The sequence below is a fragment of the Pongo abelii genome, chromosome 4 (assembly GCF_028885655.2).
Source record: "Pongo abelii isolate AG06213 chromosome 4, NHGRI_mPonAbe1-v2.0_pri, whole genome shotgun sequence".
NCBI lineage: Eukaryota > Metazoa > Chordata > Mammalia > Primates > Hominidae > Pongo > Pongo abelii.
Window position 1 is genome coordinate 61,125,664 of NC_071989.2, and position 24,218 is coordinate 61,149,881.

Genomic DNA, 24,218 nt, shown 5'->3' on the forward strand with positions numbered 1-24,218 from the left:
TGAGTCAGAGAGAAATCAGCAACAGATATGGTTTTAATCTGTGAACGATATAAAATTTTAGATAATGGTGCATTGTCCCTAAGCCCAATTTCAGCCCTACTTTTATGACAAATGATTACTCATAAATGTCCTTAATTAATCATGAAATAGATTTTAGTGAACATAACCCAGCATCCTTCAGAATGACCTACATATGCCTGAATTCTAGATTCAGACTCAGACTTAACTGCTGAATGTTTTTAAGACAGCAAATTTAGATGGATCACGATATTAGAACTCTTATAAATTTAAAAAGTAAGAATTTTGATAAAATTATTTTATAATAAATTAAGTAAATTATTTGATTTTATTAGATATTGTTATATTTATCAGTGTAAGTGACCATATTCTCTTATATGAATATCATAAAGATTAACTTATTTTAAATAAATTTATCTATTTATTTGTTCTTGTATCTAAGACCATTTTTTTTTCTGGTTAGCATTTATAAAGGCTTATAGGATTGTACAGAACAGGCATGTGACTTAGTACATTACTGAGAGAGTTAAATGTTCTCTGTCTTTAAACCTATCACTGAAATTCATGTATGAAGGATAGTAGTCAGCTTTATTTCAGATTTACCTAAAAATTATAAAGAATTTTGATTAAAATCCTAAAAAATGGCACAGATTAAGCATATTTGGAACTAAATAATAACATGTTGTAATGTGTTCACATTACCTTTATGTGCAATAATTTAGTTATAATTCAATGTTAAAGAGAATATATGTGAAATATTCATTGGAAGATGTTCAGTATGTTAACTCATCATCTTTAATTCACAATATATTTGTTAAAATCTATTCTGTATCTTAATGTTTCTGTAAGTACTTTTTTTGGAGAACTCACAGGTGTTCAGTCATACATTTGAGTCAACTCAGTGCTGAGTAGAGATAGCATTAGGGGGAGTACACAGCACTCTGTATGGAGGCAGAGGGTTAGATTTCTATAGGCCATAGAACTGGGAAATCAGGTAAACTATGTAGGTATCATGAACCCAATACCCTAAGTCGTCATATCAGGTATAAAGAGAAAAATGCATTCTGAGTATTTCTGACAAGTGGAAAAACCTGAGGAGTGGGAAAAGATGATTAGAGGAGTTAGAAGAAGAGGGATGTTGATCATGCCAAACTCAAATACAAAAAAGCAAATTGATAAAAAGCATGGAGCAGGTGGTTCAGGTAGATGTCAGTAGCATAATCTTGCATGTGTTCTCTTTGCTTCGTTAGAGGCTAAAGACATAAAGACATAGACGTTTTCTCTGAGTGGAACAAGGTGTATTGAGATCAGTTTAATTAAAATATACAATAAAATTCTTCGGTTCACCTGAAACACCTAAAAAGGCAGCTGTTGTGCTTTCCCCAGTAGTTTTCAATTAGAGAGACTGATAAGGAACTTTTAAGACCATTGGCTCTAGTGATAGTTGCCTGCGACTTAGTTTCCTGTTTGCAAATGACATTACAGGGCAGTATCTGAGTGTCTCAGATGAAAAGCTGTAACAGTAAATGACAACCCTCTCTCATGATCTAAGCATACCTTAGTAGTCCCTCCACAGATAACTAAATGTGGAATAAATTCTCTGTCTGCCTAACCAACTAAATGTTATCATTACATATAGAGAAAAATGAATAGAATCTCAGGGTTTTCAAGTTACTCATTTGCTTATGCATTACAAGTTTTTATTCTACAAAAGAACCATCTAAAATTGACTTTAAAAATTGTTATTAAAACTACAAGCAGCATATCAAATAATGCATATGTAATGTGCATAGGTGATGTCTTCATCTCAATTTTGTCATATCATTCACAAAGCTTATCTCTTTTCTTTATTTCTGTATTTGAACCTAATTTGGTAACATTTTTAAAAGATGGTAGAAAAAATATCATTCTCTGTAGCCAACATATCATGGGATCCTTTCATTATTTGACAGTTTTGACAGATATTATTGATTTGGCCAGCAACTGCAGCTAACTAGAAGGGGACAATGTGACAGTTTTATGTAACAAAAGGCACAGTGTCATGTCAACTGAACTAAATGTTGTACAAAGTGACAGCAGGACAAAAAATCCTTTCAGACTTAATTTTCTGCTTCATTTTTTTTTCTACCATCAATACATAAGGCAGTGCAGTAGGTGACACAAATTAGCAGGATGGAGCAAAAGGTCTATCCCTGCCTCTGTGGCTATACTTGACTTCTTCCACCAGAGTGGCAATTATTTTTAAGGTGAATGAACAAGAAGAGCAGCTTATAGTAATCAACTTACCCCTATAGGAGAAAATATATCCCTTATCAAGATGCTTTATATATTTCACCTAGGTGGCTTTTGGGAAAAGATGAAAGGAAAAAGTCCCCATCTGCTAGGTCATGCCTACAAGACACATTCTGTCAAGTCTTAAAAGCAACAACAGCTTTGCCTGTGGGATACCTATAATTATTATGCGGAGCAGCCCAGTGCCTGCTGCAGTTCATTGTTCTGCTAACACAAGACGGAATGAGAACAGTGGCTTCAGGCTGTGAGTGGATAAAGTGCAACTTTTCGATTTTGCTCTTCTAAGGATTCTGCATTGTGTGGAGTCCATGAGTGACATCTTTGGCCTTCCTTGGGGCTCAGCAGATTGAATCAGTCATGCTGAGTTAAACAATGAGTAGAGGACATAACCTTAGCAGTGCTTGTCATTTTTCCCTCCTAATTCAATCTACATTTAATCAATGAAAGTAATTTCTTGTTTGTTTAAGTCTCATATCCAATGGATCTTGAGAATTTTGAAGTGGCACGCCTTCACCTTGACCTTACCTACCTTTTGACTTCAACTACTACATCAAAATTGGGATCTGCAAAACAGGTGGGCAGAAAAGGTACCCTGCTGGTCATTTTTTCCGTGATATTTCTCTGATTTCTACTTTGAATGGAGCATTGGGAATAAAGTTATCTAAATGATAAGCTGGAGAAAAAATTCTAGAGCAAAACCAGTAGTAACAGTAAGAATAGCACAATTTGAATTTCTAGAATACTGGCACGGAATATGAACTTGACATAAAAAGGTCCTTTTATCGAGTTATCATTGGCCATTTTGTGCTAATGGCTTAAAGGTTGACTTTTAGATTATCACTGTTATTTGAAATAGCCAGTAGTAACTTTTGTAAGTTCAAGGTCTTTATTGATTGGTTCAGCTAGTGTTAATCAAAATCCATCTTCCCTTCCAATCATAGTGATTAAATAATTCTGAAAGAGCTTGACATCAAGTTCAACTTTGTGTAAGTTTGTACAAAAGTGCTAATCGAAACATTTTATTACCTGTCAATTGTCAGACTGGAAAGCAATTGAAAGATAAAGTTTAAATAAAATTAATTTACCTGAACATATACAATTAATCAAATGCCACAATAAAGAAGAGAGGTTACCATGATATTAAAAATAGAGAAAAAGATTTTAGTATTTTGTGTTTTACTCAAGATTATTGTTGCTAAAATGTCAAATAAAAAATACCTGCATAGAAAAATATAAGAAAGTCAACTAGCTGCAGTAATATGGTAGAGTCAAGAATGACTGAAATAAATCAGGAAAGCTTTGGTACTTAGAACTTCTTAAAAGAAGGAAAAACTGTAAGAAAATGCAAAGCCTGTGATAAAAATGTGACATTGGTACAAGTTTATAAAAATTAAAGTAAACTAAGTTTAATTTTAAAATGGCTTTAAAAGTTTTTGAATGTTGGAAACTTGAATTTAAATTTTAGAAGCAATTTTTATATAGGATATTCCATTCATTGCTGCTGCTTGAATCTAAGGGAAAAATAATCAAGAAGACTTTGGTAATAGATGAAGTTTTTAAAGTTGCATAAAAACTGACTAAAAATTTCATCAATTTATGTTACCTAAATTTATTTCTTAAACTTATTTAAGAAATAAGATACGTTTTGTTTGCCATTTTTCATTCTTGAGTTTTTTCATTTGGTATTCATTGACTTCTAGTATACTGAGCATTGTGATAAATGAAGAGACAAGGTGCTTGATGTAAAGAGTTCATAGTCTACTTGAACTATGTTTCGTGTGCTTTATAATTTAATGGAATAAAATTTCACCATCGTAAAAATGCTTCAAAAATGTTGGCTAAATTTTGCTTAATGTCAAAAGCTGAATAAACTTTTTCAGGGACCCAGGCTCACAGAGGGAGGTCTCTAAAAATATCTGCCATCTAAAACCCAACCTCTTTTGCTACATGCTAGGGCCTCCCCACCTTATAGAGACCCTATGACGAAACTGAAGTGTAGGCAGAAAGATGTACTTCAAATAAAATAATAAAAGTCCAGGGCCATGTATGAAGCCCAAAGGAAAAGTCACGGGAATGATCTGGAAGTAGACTGTAGCAAGTTCTGCGGAGACAGGAATTCTAAAATTGGGATATAGGAACCTGTAAGTAGGTGAGAGTGTTTGGGAAGGGATCTGAGGGTGATTGCTGAAGCCGTGCACTATGTGTTACATGCTTTCATGTGCCAGCCTGGGGAAGGTAACTACCAAATTTCATCTAAACTGCTACATGGTTTCATACCCACTGCTTAGGCTGTTTTTTTTCTGCCTCTTCTTTTCTTCTCAACTAGATTCCTGCTTTATCCCAGAGAATCTCTGTTGTTGGCTGTGATGCTGTTTGCAGAATAATCTGTGTCAAAGTTAAGGAAACAAATGTTTCATTGCTTTTTTCAGAAGTGATAATAAATTAACCAGTTTTGGATTTCTGTTTGAGCTCAGCTCTCTGGTATCAGAACGGACCTTTTAAAAGTCTGTGGACATTGTCAAGCTTTCTACTACTTTTCAGTGAATTAAATACCTGCAGCCTTTTCTTTGAAGGTGTGTGAGTCATGTGGGTAATGTGTATGGGTGTCTCCTGTGGTCAATGTTAAATGTGACCGCATCATAAATGAGTGAATCTTTAGAAATAGGGTTGAATAAACCTTCACACTAATATTTAACCTGAATTAATCAAATTAATCAAAATTGGGTTTATTTAGGTATATTATTTGGGGGTTCAAAATTATCTTTTAGAAACGACTCTTCTTTTATCCAGATGTTTAAATTAAAAAAACCTAGGCAATTGATTCTGATTAAATCTTATTTTATGCTCTGCATTTAAAAAATTATCTATGAATATTTGGTTCTGATAGGTTGAGCTACTCTGGAGGCAGAGAGGCAGGATGCTATAGCATAGATTACCAATCAGTTCACTCAGACGGATCATGAGCAAGTTGGAGCCTTAATTCTCCTCAGCAGGATGCTTTACAGACTTCTCTGAGTGAATCTAATTGAAAAGTGAACCCCTTCTGTGCCCTTGGTTACCTGAACCAATAAGTGTTGCCATTTTCACCGATCCACAGCACTTCAGTGTGGAAATGAGATGGCTTCATGAAGTAGAGTGGGTCATTGACCCCAGGTGGATGGTTTCTCTCTATTTTTCGGACAGATTGTTGGCTGGCCCTAGTTTCTTCTACCTTCCAACTAGCAACAGGGAGTTTTTGGACTACTCAGAGAGTATTCCAAGTATAGAGAATTAAAATCTTAAGACTGTGTTCAACGGTAAAGAAAAAAATACATTAAAAATCTGTTAGACAAAAGTGAATATTAATTTTTACCATTAATAACAGATTGAGCCTTCATTCATTTCTCCTTGAAGATAATAAAGTAGGGTAGGGATGAGAAATTATCAAATGCCTTTGATAGAACCCAAGTCACCTCTTGAATGCTCTGCTGCTTAGAAATTTCTTCTGCCAGATACCCTAAATAATTTTTCTCAAGTTCAAAGTTCCACAAATCTCTAGGGCAGGGACAAAATGACCCTAGTCTCTTTGCTAAAACATAACAAGAGTCACCTTTACTCCAGTTCCCAACAAGTTCCTCATTTCCATCTGAGACTACCTCAGCCTGGACTTTATTGTCCATATCACTATCAGCATTTTGGGCAAAGCCATTCAACAAGTCTCTAGGAAGTTCCAAACTTTCCCAGATTTTCCTGTCTTCTTCTGAGCCCTTCAAACTGTTTCAATCTCTACCCATTACCCAGTTCCAAAATCACTTTCACATTTTCAGGTATCTTTTCAGCAGTGTCCCACTCTACTGATACCAATTTACTGTATTAGACCATTTTCATGCTGCTGATAAAGACATACCCAAGACTGGGAAGAAAAAGAAGTTTAATTGGACTTACAGTTCCACATGCCTGGGAGGCCTCAGAATCATGGTGGGAGGCAAAAGGCACTTCTTACATGGTGGTGGGAAGAGAAAAATGAGGAAGAAGCAAAAGCAGAAACCCCTGATAAACCCGTCAGATCTCATGAGACCTATTAACTATCATGAGAATAACAAGGGAAAGACTGGTCCCCATGATTCAATTACCTCCCCACAGGTCCCTCCCACAACAGGTGGGAATTCTGGGAGACACAATTCCAGTTCAGATTTGGGTGGGAACACAGCCAAACCATATCAGCTTTATACCAGACTTCTATATCTAGAGTTATATATCTATCCTCTCAAGATACATTTAGAATTATAAAAGTATGTAGAGATAGGGATGAGAATATTTTTTGCAGAAAGAATATGTAAAGTGTGTGTAATTTAAATATAAATTGTTACCTGATATATATGTAATATGTATCTAGCACTTATATAAAAGTACATACACACACACACACACACACACAAACACACACACACACACATTCATCACCAAACATTTTTGCATGGTTGTTTCATTGTATTTTTAGAATGTGTCCAGAAATAAAATGTCTGCACCACAATGTATCTATACTTTTTATTGTTATATTACTCCTCAGGGTATAGTACTATCAGCATATTATATCATTATATACTTCATATTCTTGCAAACAACTGCTAAGGTTAAGCAATTAAAAGCTTGCCAGTATTACATGAAAATAATGTAAATGCTTCAACTTATAGATGTCAAAATTGAGCATATTTCACAACATTATTGATACTTTATGTTTCTTCTTTGGCAATCTTTTCTTATATTATGTTATTTTTATAGTATAGAAGTGGACATTTATTGATGTCATTTACTAAAATCTATATAGAGCCAAGCCATATTCTGGGTACTGGAAATACATCATTAAATAAAACAGACAAAAATAATTGCCTTCTTAGGACTTACATTTTATCAAATGAAGAGAGATGATAAAATACAAATATATCAATTATTAAGACATGCGTGTTATTAAGACATAAAACCAGGATGGGGAATTAATATTTGTAAATATTCAAGGAATATTAATCATTTGCTAGCCATGTAAATTAAATTTTTATCCCCATCTTAAAATGTGTTTTAAGTTGCTTTCTTATGCAAGCTTTTTAAAGTATAGACCTGGTAATAGTAAAATGTTTTAGCAATTTGCTATCTGATTTCTTATTGTATCACATAATTTATAAAAAATGTAAAAATATTTCCATTTATTTTTTCTGGTACTTTTGTGATTTTATTTTCATGTTTATATTCTTTCATTCAAATCTTACAAACTGGGTTTAAGAGAGATAAACTCAACCATATATATTGGTTGAGGCAACTGACCCTTCATGTTGATAGGTATGTGTATATATGTATGAGTATATATGTATGTGGGATATATATATATATATATATATACACACACACATATATACACATACACATGGGGTATATATATATACACATATACATGGGGTATATATATATACACACACACGGGATATACATATGTGTGTATATGTATATGTGTATATATATGTGTGTGTGTGTATATATATATATATATATACACACACACACATACACACACACACACACACCCCTACCTACATGAAGGGTCAGTTGTCCCAACAATTTATTCAAAAAATATTCATCCCACTGATTATTAACATCAACTTTATCTCATATTAAACACTTGTATATGCCTACATTCATTTTTGGATAAACATTTCTGTTTCATTGAACTTTCATTCCATTCCTATGATAATGCAGGCATAAACATTACCGTTTTAAAAGTATTTTTTAAAAGTATTGCATACCTCGTAAGAAAAACATAAGCCACTTTATTTTTCGTAAAAATTCCTAATTATTCTTACTATATAAAATTAATCTATAATATTTTTACATGTAATATGTTATAAATACATACGAATGAGTCAATCAAATCTCTCGCTAATATTTTGAAAGGAATTAAATTATATTTTCATGCTCATTTAGTGATGCTGATAGAGTTTGCTATGTTAAGCTATAGAATAGTCTAAAACCTTCATAGATTCCTGGGTTTATTACTGTTGTTATCAAGCCTGGGCTTGGTTTGCATTGAGTCCTTTAGATATTTATTCACCAAAAAGGTAATTACTGGCTTCCTTTAATATGTGAGTTTCTATACTGAATGAAATGATAAAATATAGTAACCAAAATTAATGTAATAGGAACAAACCAAACAAAAACATATAGTATCAAAGTAAACCAAATATTTGTTCTTTGAGTAATAAGGTAGACAGACATTGGTTAGACTAAAAACAAAAAGTGAGTAATGGCACAATAGTAAGTCACAATAATAAGAAATAGAGATGTAAATACATATATATTATAGAGAATAAAATACAAATACATTATCGTGAATTCCATATACTAATACATTTGAAAAGTAAAAGGAATTGAAGTTGAAGTTTTTAAAGGAAAACCCATCAATTATTTCTCAAAGTGTAATAAGAAACTTGAATTAAAAGTAAACATTAGGGAAACTGAATTTCTGTTTTAAAAAACCTAAGCTCACAAAAGTGCTGATGCTTAAATGGCATTACAAGTGGGTTTTGATGAAATATTCAAATTAAATTTCAATGTTATACAACCTTCTTTTTGGAAAAGAGAAACATTTTGGTATACATGCTGACTTATTTTTTAGACTAATTATAATCATGGTGTCAAAAATAGTTAAGAAATGCATATTATTGAAACATTTTAAGCCAATATCTTATAAAAGTGGTTTTTACAATTCTAAGATTTTTAAAAATCCAGTAGAGTTTTGAAAACTAATGTACTATAAACAAATTAAATTTTTCCCAATATGCAAAGGTTATTCAATGACAGAAAATATTTTAATATTTATGAATTTAATAATTAATTTACTACATTAAGAAATTATTGGAGAAAAATATATAGCCATCTTGGTAGATTCAGTAAAAGCATACAAATTGTTATCTCTAAGAAACTGAGATTAAAAAACTTTAATAATTTGATAGGGTATCCACTAAAAAGCTGTAAAAAATATGATACCTAGTTGTAAATCATTTGTGGTATTGCCTTTAATATCAAGGAAGCCTACCTTAACAGCTTGGGTTATGCTGTGTCCTTGACATCTTCCCTAAAACAGAAAATTGAGGGGAAGAAATTTTTTTATAAAAGAATATACATGCAAACAATGAAAACTAAAATGAAAGTATAAAATTATTCTGGATATCAAATCAATTTAAAAATGACTTTTTAAAATATCAACAACAACTGGAAATATAATTGGAATACGTATGTATACTACACACACACACATGCATATATGTCATGTCCGACAGTAACAAATATAAGATGTTCCAAAAAATATAAACAATATTTAATAATTTAATATATAAGGAGAAAAGTATAACATTTCATAGAAATACATAGATAAGATTCAGCAAAATTTGTTTTTTTTGTTTTTTTTTTTTTTTTTGAGACAGCATCTCACTCTGTTGCCCCAGCTAGAGTGTAGTGGTGCGATCTCGGCTCACTGTAACCTCTGCCTTCCGGGTTCAAGCGATTCTCCTGCCTCAGCCTCCTGGGTAGCTGGGACTACAGGCACACACCACCACACCCAGCTAATTTTTGTATTTATAGTAGAGATGGGGTTTCACCATATTGGCCAGGCTGGTCTCGAACTCCTGACCCCATGATCTGCCCACCTCGGCCTCCCAAAGTGCTGGGATTACAGGCATGAGCCACCGTGCCCGGCCCTCAGCAAAATTTGTTTTAAGGCTCATTATTATATCATTTTTCACAAATTCATCTATGAAGATATTACGAATTGATTTAAAAGAGTAAATCTTTAGGTACCTCAGAAGAAAGGATAAGTGAACTTGAAGACATGCCAAAAGAAATGTGAATTGAAGCAAAATGAAAACAATACAACATTATTTGAATATAATAACACAACCTCTAATTACAGTTCCTAATGGGGTGAAGAGAGTGAATGGGGCAGAAAAAAATGTCAAGAAAATTTTCCCCATTTTTTCTGATTTCTTCAAAAATAGCAACTCAGAGATCAATCAATTAAGTGAGTCTCAAGTGAGATAAATTTAAAAATATATATACTGAGGCACATCATAGAAAAAAGATTGAAATCAAACATCAAGAGAGCTGGAGTTTCTATAGACAAAACGTCTTTAAATGGTAAAAAATGTTATTAGAGATTAAAATGAACATTTTGTTATGATAAAGGGTCAATCCATTAGGAAGCTATAACAATTATATATGTGCCTGACAATAGATCTTCAAAATATATGAAATAAAAGACTGAAGAGACAATTAAAGAATTCAGGCCTGGCACAGTAGCTCATGCCTGTAATCCTAGCACTTCAGGAAGCTGAGGTGAGTGGATCACTTGAGTCCAGGCTCTTTGAAAGATCAATATAATTGAAAAAACTACCTAGACTGATCAAAAATTAAAAAAGAGAAAAGACTCAAATGCCCTGATATGGTTTGCCTGTGTCCCCACACAAAATCTCATCCTGAATTGTAATCCCCATAACCCCCACGTGTTAAGGGCAGGACCAGGTGGAGGTAATTGAATCATGGGGGCAGTTTCCTCCATGCTGTTCTTGTGATAGTGAGTGAGTTCTTATGAGATCTGATGATTTTAAAAGGGGCTCTTCCTCAGCTTTGCTCCGCACTTCTCCTTCCTACCACCTTGTGAAGAAGGTGCCTTACCTTCTCTTTGCCTTCTGCCACGATTGTGTTTTCCGGTGCCTCCCCAGCCATGCTAAAAAATAACAAGAGTCAGCTTTGGTCTACTTCCCAACAAGTTCCTTATCTCCATCTGAGATCACCTCATCCCAGATTTCATTGTCTATATTATTATCAGCATTTTGGTCAAAGCCATTCAACAAGTCTCTAGGGAGTTTCAAAGTTTCCCACATTTTCCTGTCTTCTGAGCCCTCCGAACTGTTCCCACCTCTGCCTGTCACCCAGTTCCAAAGTCGCTTCCACATTTTCGAGTAGCTTTTCATCAGCACCCCACTCTACTGGTACCAATTTACTGTATTGTATGGGAATTATAGGAGCTACAAAATGAGACTTGGGTGGGGACACAGAGCCAAATCATATCATTGTATGATTTACTTCATGTAAAATGTCCAAAACAGGCCAATCTGTATAAGTAGAAAGTAGGTTACTCGTTAACTCTAACTGGTGGGCTTAGGGTGAAATGGGAGTGTCTGCTAATGGGTATGAGGTTCTTTTGGGGAGTGATAAAAACATCCTAAAATTAGATAGTCATACTGGTTGCCTCACTGTGAATATAATAAAAACAACAGAATTGCACACTTTAATGTATTTAGTTTTATAACATATGAATCATATCTCATTGAAATTTAGAAAATCACAGAGAAAAAATACTGAAATGGTCATTAAAAAGATACATTATACAGAGAAAGCCAATGATAAGAATAAGAGCTGATGTTTCTTTTAAATTTTATTTTTTGTAAAGCAGTGTCTGGTTCACATCAAAATTGAGAGGGAGGTACAGAGATATTCCACATAATCCTTGACCCCACGCACACATAGCCTCTCTCATTATCAACATCCCCTACCAAAGTAGTACATTTACTACAGTTGATTAACCCACACTGGCATATCAATACCACTCACAGTCCACATTTTATATAGGGGCTCACACCTGGTGTTCACCCTACGGAGTTGGACAAATGCATAATGACATGTATTCGTCAATATAGTATCATTTATTTTTCAGTGCCCTAAAAATCCTCTGTGCTCTGCCTATTATTCTTTCTGCTCTCATAATCCCTGTGAACCACTCATCTTTTCACTGTCTCCATAGTTTCGCCTTTTCCAGAATGTTATATAGTTGAAATCATACAGTATGTAGCCATTTCAGATTGAGTTTTTTCACTTAGTAATATGCATTTAATTTCTCTCTGTCTTATTGATGAAGCTGCTATAAACACCTGTATTGTGCAGGTTTTTATATGGACACAGTTTACAGCTCCTTTGGGTAAAGGAATGAGATTGTTGGATCATATGGTAAGAGTATATTTACTTTTGTAAGGAAGTGCAATAGTGTCTTCTGAAGCTAGTGTGCTACTTTGCAATCCTACCAGCAGTAAATGAATGTTCCTGCATACTGGCTGGCATTTTTTGTTTCCAGTGTTCTGGATTTTGGCCATTTTAATACTGATATTTAATTTGTATTTATCTGAAGACATGTTGTGGTCCATCTTTTATTATGTTTATTTGTCATCTCTATATATTCCTTGATAAAGTATCTGTTCAGGTCTTTTGCCTTTTTTTTTATTATTATTATACTTTAGGTTTTATGGTACATGTGCGCAACGTGCAGGTTAGTTACATATGTATACATGTGCCATGCTGGTGTGCTGCACCCACCAACTCATCATCTAGCATTAGGCATATCTCCCAATGCTATCCCTCCCCCCTCCCCCCACCCCGCAACAGTCCCCGAAGTGTGATGTTCCCCTACCTGTGTCCATGTGTTCTCATTGTTCAATTCCCACCTATGAGTGAGAATATGCGGTGTTTGGTTTTTTGTTCTTGCGATAGTTTACTGAGAATGATGATTTCCAATTTCATCCATGTCCCTACAAAGGACATGAACTCATCATTTTTTATGGCTGCATAGTATTCCATGGTGTATATGTGCCACATTTTCTTAATCCAGTCTATCATTGTTGGACATTTGGGTTGGTTCCAACTCTTTGCTATTGTGAATAATGCCGCAATAAACATACGTGTGCATGTGTCTTTATAGCAGCATGATTTACAGTCCTTTGGGTATATACCCAGTAATGGGATGGCTGGGTCGAATGGAATTTCTAGTTCTAGATCCCTAAGGAATCGCCACACTGACTTCCACAATGGTTGAACTAGTTTACAGTCCCATCAACAGTGTAAAAGTGTTCCTATTTCTCCACATCCTCTCCAGCACCTGTTGTTTCCTGAGTTTTTAATGATTGCCATTCTAACTGGTGTGAGATGGTATCTCATTGTGCTTTTGATTTGCATTTCTCTGATGGCCAGTGATGGTGAGCATTTTTTCATGTGTCTGTTGGCTGTATAAATGTCTTCTTTTGAGAAGTGTCTGTTCATGTCCTTTGCCCACTTTTTGATGGGGTTGTTTGTTTTTTTCTTGTAAATTTGTTTGAGTTCATTGTAGATTCTGGATATTAGCCCTTTGTCAGATGAGTAGGTTGCGAAAATTTTCTCCCGTTTTATAGGTTGCCTGTTCACTGTGATGGTAGTTTCTTTTGCTGTGCAGAAGCTCTTTAGTTTAATTAGATCCCATTTGTCAATTTTGGCTTTTGTTGCCATTGCTTTTGGTGTTTTAGACATGAAGTCCTTGCCCATGCCTATGTCCTGAATGGTAATGCCTAGGTTTTCTTCTAGGGTTTTTATGGTTTTAGGTCTAACATGTAAGTCTTTAATCCATCTTGAATTGATTTTTGTATAAGGTGTAAGGAAGGGATCCAGTTTCAGCTTTCTCCATATGGCTAGCCAGTTTTCCCAGCACCATTTATTAAATAGGGAATCCTTTCCCCATTGCTTGTTTTTGTCAGGTTTGTTAAAGATCAGATAGTTGTAGATATGTGGCATTATTTCTGAGGGCTCTGTTCTGTTCCATTGGTCTTTATCTCTGTTTTGGTACCAGTACTGTTTTGGTTACTGTAGCCTTGTAGTGTAATTTGAAGTCAGGTAGCGTGATGCCTCCAGCTTTGTTCTTTTGGCTTAGGATTGACTTGGCGATGCGGGCTCTTTTTTGGTTCCATATGAACTTTAAAGTAGTTTTTGCCAATTTTGTGAAGAAGGTCTTGGGTAGCTTGATGGGGGTGGCATTGAATCTATAAATTACCTTGGGCAGTATGGCCATTTTCATGATATTGATTCTTCCTACCCATGAGCACGGAATATTCTTCCATTTGTTTGTATCCTCTTTAACTTCATTGAGCAGTGGTTTGTAGTTCTCCTTGAAGAGGTCCTTCACGTTCCTTGTAAGTTGGATTCTTAGATATTTTATTCTCTTTGAAGCAATTGTGAATGGGAGTTCACTCATGATTTGGCTCTCTGTTTGTCTGTTATTGGTGTATAAGAATGCGTGTGATTTTTGCACATTGATTTTGTATCCCGAGACTTTGCTGAAGTTGCCTATCAGCTTAAAGAGATTTTGGGCTGAGACAATGGGGTTTTCTAGATACACAATCATGTCATCTGCAAACAGCGACAATTCGACTTCCTCTTTTCCTAATTGAATGTCCTTTATTTCCTTCTTCTGCCTGATTGCCCTGGCCAGAACTTCTAACACTATGTTGAGTAGGAGTGGTGAGAGAGGGCCTCCTTGTCTTGTGCCAGTTTTCAAAGGGAATGCTTCCAGTTTTTGCCCACTCAGTATGATATTGGCTGTGAGTTTGTCATAGACAGCACTTATCATTTTGAGATACGTCCCATCAATACCTAATTTATTAAGAGGTTTTAGCATGAAGCATTGTCGAATTTTGTCAAAGGCCTTTTCTGCATCTATTGAGATAATCATGTGGTTTTTGTCATTGGTTCTGTTTATATGCTGGATTACATTTGTTGATTTTTGTATGTTGAACCAGCCTTGCATCCCAGGGATGAAGCCCACTTGATCATGGTGGATAAGCTTTTTGATGTGCTGCTGGATTCTGTTTGCCAGTATTTTATTGAGGATTTTTGCATCAATGTTCATCAAGGATATTGGTCTAAAATTCTCTTTTTTTGTTGTGTCTCTGCCAGGTTTTTGTATCAGGATGATGCTGGCCTCATAAAATGAGGTAGGGAGGATTCCCTCTTTTCCTATTGATTGGAATAGTTTCAGAAGGAATGGTACCAGCTCCTCCTTGTACCTCTGGTAGAATTTGGCAGTGAACCCATCTGGTCCTGGACTTTTATTGGTTGGTAAGCTATTAATTATTACCTCAATTTCAGAGCCTGTTATTGGTCTCTTCAGAGATTTAACTTCTTCCTGGTTTAGTCTTGGGAGGCTGTATGTGTTGAGGAATTTATCCATTTCTTCTAGATTTTCTAGTTTATTTGCATAGAGGTGTTTGTAGTATTCTCTGATGGTAGTTTGTGTTTCTGTGGGATCAGTGGTGATATCCCCTTTATCATTTTTTATTGCATCTATTTGATTCTTCTCTCTTTTATTCTTTATTATTCTTGCTAGCAGTCTATCAATTTTGTTGATCTTTTCAAAAAACTAGCTCCTGGATTCATTGATTTTTTGAAGTTTTTTTTGTGTCTCTATTTCCTTCATTTCTGCTCTGATCTTAGTTATTTCTTGCCTTCTGCTAGATTTTGAATGTGTTTGCTCTTGCTTCTCTAGTTCTTTTAATTGTGATGTTAGGGTGTCAGTTTTAGATCTTTCCTCCTTTCTCTTGTGGGCATTTAGTGCTATAAATTTCCCTCTACATACTGCTTTGAATGTGTCCCAGAGATTCTGGTATGTTGTGTCTTTGTTCTCATTGGTTTCAAACAGCATCTTTATTTCTGCCTTCATTTTGTTATGTACCCAGTCGTCATTCAGGAGCAGGTTGTTCAGTTTCCATGTAGTTGAGCGGTTTTGAGTGAATTTCTTAATCCTGAGTTCTAGTTTGATTGTACCGTGTTCTGAGAGAAAGTTTGTTATAATTTCTGTTCTTTTACATTTGCTGAAGAGTGCTTTACTTCCAACTATGTGGTCAATTTTGGAAAGGTGTGGGGTGTTGCTGAGAAGAATGTATATTCTGTTGATTTAGGGTGGAGAGTTCTGTAGACATCTATTAGGTCTGCTTGGTGCAGAGCTGAGTTCAATTCCTGGACATCCTTGTTAACTTTCTGTCTTGTTGATCTGTCTAATGTTGACAGTGGGGTGTTAAAATCTCCCATTATTATTGTGTGCCCCTTTGTAGGTCACTCAGGACTTGCTTTATGAATCTGGGTGCTCCTGTATTGGGTGCATATATATTTAGGATAGTTAATTCTTCTTGTTGAATTGATCCATTTACCATTATGTAATGGCTTTCTTTGTCTCTTTTGATCTTTGTTGGTTTAAAGTCTGTTTTATCAGAGACTAGGATTGCAACCCCTACCTTTTTTTGTTTTCCATTTGCTTGGTAGATCTTCCTCCATCTCTTTATTTTGAGCCTTTGTGTGTCTCTGTATGTGAGATGGGTTTCCTGAATATAGCACACTGATGGGTCTTGACTCTTTATCCAATTTGCCAGTCTGTGTCTTTTAATTGGAGTATTTAGCCCATTGACATTTAAAGTTAATATTGTTATGTGTGAATTTGATCCTGTCATTATGATGTTAGCTAGTTATTTTGCTCGTTAGTTGATGCAGTCTCTTCCTAGCCTCGATGGTCTTTACAATTTGGCATGATTTTGCAGTGACTGGTACTGGTTTTCCCTTTCCATGTTTAGCGCTTCCTTCAGGAGCTCTTTCAGGTCAGGCCTGGTGGTGACAAAATCTCTCAGCATTTGCTTGTCTCTAAAGTATTTTATTTCTCCTTCACTTATGAAGCTTAGTTTGGCTGGATATGAAATTCTGGGTTGAAAATTCTTTTCTTTAAGAATGTTGAGTATTGGTCCCACTCTCTTCTGGCTTGTAGAGTTTCTGCTGTGAGCTCAGCTGTTAGTCTGATGGGCTTCCCTTTGGGGATAACCCAACTTTTCTCTCTGGCTGCCCTTAACATTTTTTCCTTCATTTCAACTTTGGTGAATCTGACAATTATGTATCTTGGAGTTGCTTTTCTTGAGGAGTATCTTTGTGGTGGTCTCTGTATTTCCTGAATTTTAATGTTGGCCTGACTTGCTAGATTGGGAAAGTTCTCCTGGATGATATCCTGCAGAGTGTTTTCCAACTTGGTTCCATTCTCCCCGTCACTTTCAGGTACACCAATCAGATGTAGATTTGGTCTTTTCACATAGTCCCATATTTCTTGGAGGATTTGTTCATTTCTTTTTGTTCTTTTTTCTCTAAACTTCTCTTCTCACTTCATTTCATTCATTTGATCTTCCATCACTGATACCCTTTCTTCCAGTTGATCGAATTAGCTCCTGAGGCTTGTGCATTCGTCATGTAGTTCTTGTGCCTTGGTTTTCAGCTCCATCATGTCCTTTAAGAACTTCTGTCCATTTCAGTTAGCCTTTCATCTAATTTTTTTTTAAGGTTTTTAACTTCTTTGCTATGGGTTTGAACTTCCTTCTTTAGCTCGGAGTAGTTTGATCGTCTGAAGCCATCTTCTCTCAAGTCGTCAAAGTCATTCTCCGTTCAGCTTTGTTCCGTTGCTGGTGAGGAGCTGTGTTTCTTTGGAGGAGGAGAAGTGCTCTGCTTTTTAGAGTTTCCAGTTTTTCTGCTCTGTTTTTTCCTCATCTTTGTGGTTTTATCTACCTTTGGTCTTTGATGATGGTGACATACAGATGGGGTTTTGGTGTGGATGTCCTTTCTGTTTGTTAATTTTCCTTTTAACAGTCAGGACCCTCAGCTGTAGGTCTGTTGTAGTTTGCTGGAGGTCCACTCCAGACCCTGTTTGCCTGGGTATCAGCAGCGCAGGCTGCAGAATGGCGGATATTTGTGAACAGCAAATGTTGTTGCCTGATTGTTCCTCTGGAAGTTTTGTCTCAGAAGAGTACCTGGCCATTTGAGGTGTCAGTCTGCCCCTACTGGGGGTTGCCTCCCAGTTAGGCTACTCAGGGGTCAGGGACCCACTTGAGGAGTCAGTCTGTCCATTCTCAGATCTCCAGCTGCGTGCTGGGAGAACCACTACTCTCTTCAAAGCTGTCAGACAGGGACATTTAAGTCTGCAGAGGTTACTGCTGCCTTTTATTTGGCTATGCCCTGCCCCCAGAGGTGGATTCTACAGAGGCAGGCAGGCCTCCTTGAACTGCGGTGGGCTCCACCCAGTTCTAGCTTCCTGGCCACTTTGTTTACGTACTCAAGCCTCGGCAATAGCGGGCGCCCCTCCCCCAGGCTCACTGCCACCTTTCAGCTTGATCTCAGACTGCTGTGCTAGCAATGAGCAAGGCTCCCTGGGTGTAGGACCCTCTGAGCCTGGCACGGGATATAATCTCCTGGTGTGCCATTTGCTACGACCATTGGAAAAGTGCGGTATTAGGGTGGGGGTGACCCAATTTTCCAGGTGCTGTCTGTCACCCCTTTCTTTGACTAGGAAAGGGAATTCCCTGACCCCTTGCACTTCCCGGGTTAGGTGATGCCTCACCCAGCTTCAGCTCATGTTGGGTGTGCTGCACCCAATGTCCTGCACTCACTTTCTGACACTCCCCAGTGAGATGAACCCAGTACCTCAGTTGGAAATGCATAAATCACTCATCTTCTGCATCGCTCATGCTGGGAGCTGTAGACTGGAGCTGTTGTTATTTGGCCATCTTGGCTCCATCTGATAAAGATTTCTATCTTAAGATTAACTTAAGAGGGACCTACATTTCAAATGTTGAAATTCAGAGTGGAGATTTAATTTTATGAAAATATAAACAATTGTTAATCATTAAAGCTAAAATTGTTATAAAAAAGAAAAACCTCATGAAATTCTGCTGTTTGTCACTAGAATGGAAAATGCTTTTCTTTCAAAGACATATTCAAAATTTCCAGCTCAATTTCTGTAAAAAGTGGTAATCAAGAAAGTCATTTTAGTGAATTCTTAGAGTGATTTGTTTCATCGTGTTGCTTTTCAATAATAAGGATGTATTGCTTCCCTCTAATTAAATATTGAGTGCTTTTCAGTCAGACTATGAATTCTCATAACTGTGCTTTCTGTTATGTATCAACAGAATTAAACATCAGTAACTAAATTTTTACCTTCTATTTCTTCATGTCTACTTTCTAACATTATGCTCAGCTGAGAGTTTCAGAGACTATGAATACATCATAAGTGGCTTCCTAATGTCAGAAATTTAGGTTTAATCTAAAAGTATGCTCAAATCATCTATATAAAGATTTTATTTTATTTTATTTTATTTTATTTTATTTTATTTTATTTATTTTGAGACAGAATCTCGCTCTGTTGCCCAGGCTGTAGTGCAGTGGTGCTATGTCAGTTCACTATAACCTCTGCCTCCTGGGTTCAAGTGATTCTGCTACCTCAGCCTCCAGAGTAGCTGGGATTATAGGCACCACCACACCTAACTAATTTTTGTATTTTTACCTGACATGGGGTTTTGCCATGTTGGCCAAGGTGGTCTCGAACTCCTGACTACAGGTGATCCACCTACCACAGCCTCCCAAAGTGCTGGGATTACAGGTGTGAGCCCCTGAGCCCGGCATTATGTGAAGACTGTAATATTTACAGATGATATTTAACTTTTAATTTTGTTTCATTTCTCCTTTTATCCATATCAACCATTATTTACTCTGCAACTGTGACTATAATTCTTTTTCTAACATGCAAATCTGATGACAGCACTTTGGGGCTGACTTGCTTGCACATATCCGCCATGGACTCATAGATTCTTTACCAGGAGTCTTCAAGATCTTCTTTTTATCTCCCCCCTTCTTTACCTAACCTTCAGTCGTGATGAACTGCTTACATTTTCCTGAAACTACATATGACTATTTGATTCTAAGATTTTCTGGAAGTTATAACTGCATTCTGGAATACATTTTTTTTCTTCTCTTGAGTTAATCCCTACTTGTCGCCACCTTCAATAAGACTCCCCTTGTTTGCTCTCATTCTTTATGTGTCAAGTATTTATTGAGGCCCTGTTATGTGCAAGGCACTTTGAAAAGCTTTGGAATTTCAGCAGAGAACAAGACAAAGTTTCTGCACTTATGATTCTTGCATCCTGAAATAAAGGTGTTAGTATACCTTTAACATCATACTGAACTCTATCATATTTTAATTATCAGTTTCTTTTTCCTCTCCCCTAGTAGATAGTAACCTTCTTGAAAATGTAGGCTGTGCCTTACTTGTCATTTTGTTTTACTGCTTTTGTCTCAGTAACTAGCACAAATGGAAACTCATTAAAGGTTTATGAGTGAATAAATAGATATCTCAATGCTCCGTCTCCAGCCACACAGTGAAATAACAGTCTTGTGGAAAATTAGCAGTACCTGTGTCTAGTGATAAGCAGCACAGTATATTTTGAGGCAGCAAATCATATCAGTGTAGAACCCTACTTGTCAGAAAATTCTGAAATTAAACCTACTGTACCTCAATTCTGTCTTGCTATACGTTAATAGTTGTAGTAATAAAAAAAAAAGAAAACAAAATGACTAAAAATTATTAGATATTTACAATGGTAAACTATTTCACATATGTGATTCACTTGATTCCTTCAGGAACCCTAAGAAAGTAGGACTATTATTATTATTTCTTTATATAGATAGATGGTAAAACAAAGGCAAATAGAGGTCAAGTCACTTGTGCAATACATTTAGTAAGTGTTAGAGCTGGTTGGCAAACCTGACATGCATCATATCCTGGGTAATTAACTTCTTTTATTATGTATTTGAAACAGGGCTACTCTGTGAATGATACAATATTTTGCCACTTATTAGCTGGGTGAATGAGTTAACTTCATTCCATAGTTTCTTCATCTACACATGGGTGTGGCATGGGAATTAAATTATACAGCCTATTGGAAACAGTTGGCACAGTACTTCCCAAATAGTAAATATTCTCCATGTATTTCTATGTTGTTGTGCAAAAGTATCCATATGGGTAATAGTTTCCACTCCAAAGTAACAGCTATTTTTCTCCTAACATGAGTCACTTCAATGTTATTATTTTAAAGACATATAAAACTCTTAATAGAGAACTTCTTGCAAGAAAACAACTTATTTATTCATTGACCACTGCTTTCATCATCTTCTTTCACCAGCTTTACACAGTGGCTTGGGCAAAGTAATTGTCCAATTAAATGCTTTTGGTTGGATAAATAGAACAAATATGAATACTTATTCAAACTAAGATTTCATGCAAATCTACTATCAATTTACCTTAATTATTTACAAAAATCTTAAAAATAAGGGAAGTGGTAAAACTTATAGAAAAAAACTACTCTTACTAAATAAAAATTGCTTGAGCTTATGTGTCCATGCCAGCAAACTGGCAATGTATTCTTTAAAAAAACTTATATAAACTCCTGCTATAAAATATATACATTAAGCATAATATAACTAAAAGCCACATATCCTGAGCTATTGCCCTTGCAAGTAAGCTCTTGACTGTACTATCCATGGCATTTCTGGGGACAATCATGTTCTAACCAAAGATTATTTTTATCTTTATCAAAACCAGATGATCTTTCCAATAAAATAAGTATAGTAATATTATAATTTTTACACTTTGTCAGAAAAATATATATACAATTTTTCAGTCATTATTGGAGGCAAATAACACCCTTTGAAACAACAGCTATACATATGGAATTCTATTTAGTGAGTTAATAGAGATTTGGTGTGAAGTCTTCAATTTCATGATGCAGCAAATTCAAACGCAGAGTGGCATGAAAGAAGGTTAACTTTGTAGAAATAAGGCAAAGAATCTCTTCAGATCTAATTCAGAACATTCTCCTAATTAGACTCTTCACTTCTCAAAAGTTCTCTGAAATGAATTTTTAAAATCAATACCTCTATTTGTGTTTGAATTCTTCATCGTACATCATGATCCATGACCATATTTTTCATATAGATTCAAGAAACTCCTCTCAAAATGCTTTAGATCTATGTGCAGATCAAATAAGCCTAACCTCAACGTTGTCAGTATTCTTCTATACAGAGAACAGAGTTAATGTACTTTACAGAAAAGACATAGCACTAAAGCTGCAGAGAAGATGGAAACAGGCAGTATAAAGTAGAAAATACAAATAAAGTTATGTGCTAAGGATGTTGCACTTAGTACAAAGCGATTTGGTAAAGGAGTGGGTTCAAACAAGTAATAAAGAGAGCTACACACAACAGATAAAGATTTTAAATATTGGTTTTGAGAAAAGAAGTTTGGCTATGAAAAGACTGTAGAGACAAGACTCATCCTGAAAGACAGAAACTCTGTGTTAGTAGGAATAACTATCATATATCCAAAATAATCAAAATTATGCACTGATTTATCTCTCCATGTGGAAATATCACATCCAGAAACAGAACAAAATAGAAAATTAGGAAATTTAAAATAAATTTACATTCTTTTTTTGCCATATTGGAGGTGAAGTAGAGATCAGACTATGAAGTTTAATGTATCTTGTAGTAGAAAAAATAGTATTAAACAGAGAGGACTCATAAATGGTGGTAAGACTTATTTGGGGGTAATCTAAGAATAGGAGTAATAATACTGGACAACACATTAAACTGAGTAGGAAGGCTCTAATGGAAAAAATCTGGGGACATCTGGTAAATAAGTGAAGTAGTACAGATTTCCTATGTTGCTTGACATGTTAAATGCGTAGACATACTCGGCAGAATATAATGATGAGACTGAACATATTCAATAGAAAGAAAGGGAATACTCCAGAAACCAGAAAAAAAGAAATAAATTGAATTTGATGTAAGTATTGAAATTAACGCTAAACAATTCATAGTACATTGTGCTTGAGAGCTCTGGGAACTGGAAATTTAAAGCCCAAGTAAAAATTGAGATGAGGGCTATACATTTGAGAGATTGGGGACTTGGAACTTTGCTGCATGCATAAATCTAAGAGCTAAAAGATTTGTCGAACCAAAAAAAAAAAAAACAAAAACAAACAAACGAGCAAAGCAACATTGACTAGAAAACCTTGATTTCTCAGTTTAGAGACAATATAGAAAGTTGACCTGGACCAGGAGATGAAAATCAGAAACCTATGTGGGTGTCATCACTGGTATAACCTTAAAATTCATATTAGTTATGAAGAAAAAAAAACCCAAATCAGTAGCTCATTATAATAGTATTCCTGAACCAGAAACATTTGTGGAGCCTCAGAAGCAGCAAAGGTAGTATCTCCCAATAGGAAAATGGTGAAAAGTATATATATATATATACTTTTCATGGTGAAAAGTATATATATATATATATATACCAAAAGGAAAATGGTGAAAAGTATATATATATATATATACACACACACAAACAAAGTGTAAAGTTTAAAGAAAGTCAAGAAAAATCTGAATTAAAATTAATAGTGGAGGATGGTGTTAAAGATAAAGGGTTCATTAGAGTGGTAGGATTCAATTTTCCATGAAAAAGAGCCCTCAAAGGAAACAGCCTTTGATGAAAATGAACTCACAGTAAACATTTTTTAAAGTCTCTCTCTCTCTCTCTCTCTCTCTCTCTGTATATATATATATATCAACAATGAAGCAGTGAGAGAATAGCAGCAACGAAACCAAAACGTATTTATAAAGAACTCAAGATGAAGAGGAGCCAAGATGGCCGAACAGGAACAGCTCCGGTCTACAGCTCCCAGCATGAGCGACACAGAAGACGGGTGATTTCTGCATTTCCATCTGAGGTACCGGGTTCATCTCACTAGGGAGTGCCAGACAGTGGGTGCAGGTCAGTGGGTGGGTGAACCGTGCACCAGCCGAAGAAGGGCAAGGCATTGCCTTACTCGGGAAGCACAAGGGGTCAGGGAGTTCCCTTTCTCAGTCAAAGAAAGGGGTGACAGATGGCACCTGGAAAATCGGGTCACTCCCACCCCAATACTGCGCTTTTCTGAGGGGCTTAAAAAATGGCACACCAGGAGATTATATCCCGCACATGGCTCAGAGGGTCCTACGCCCATGGAGTCTCACTGATTGCCAGCACAGCAGTCTGAGATCAAACTGCAATGCAGCAGCGAGGCTGGGGGAGGGGTGCCCGCCATTGCCCAGGCTCGCTTAGGTAAACAAAGCAGCCGGGAAGCTCCAACTGGGTGGAGCCCACCACAGCTCAAGGAGGCCTGCCTGCCTCTGTAGGC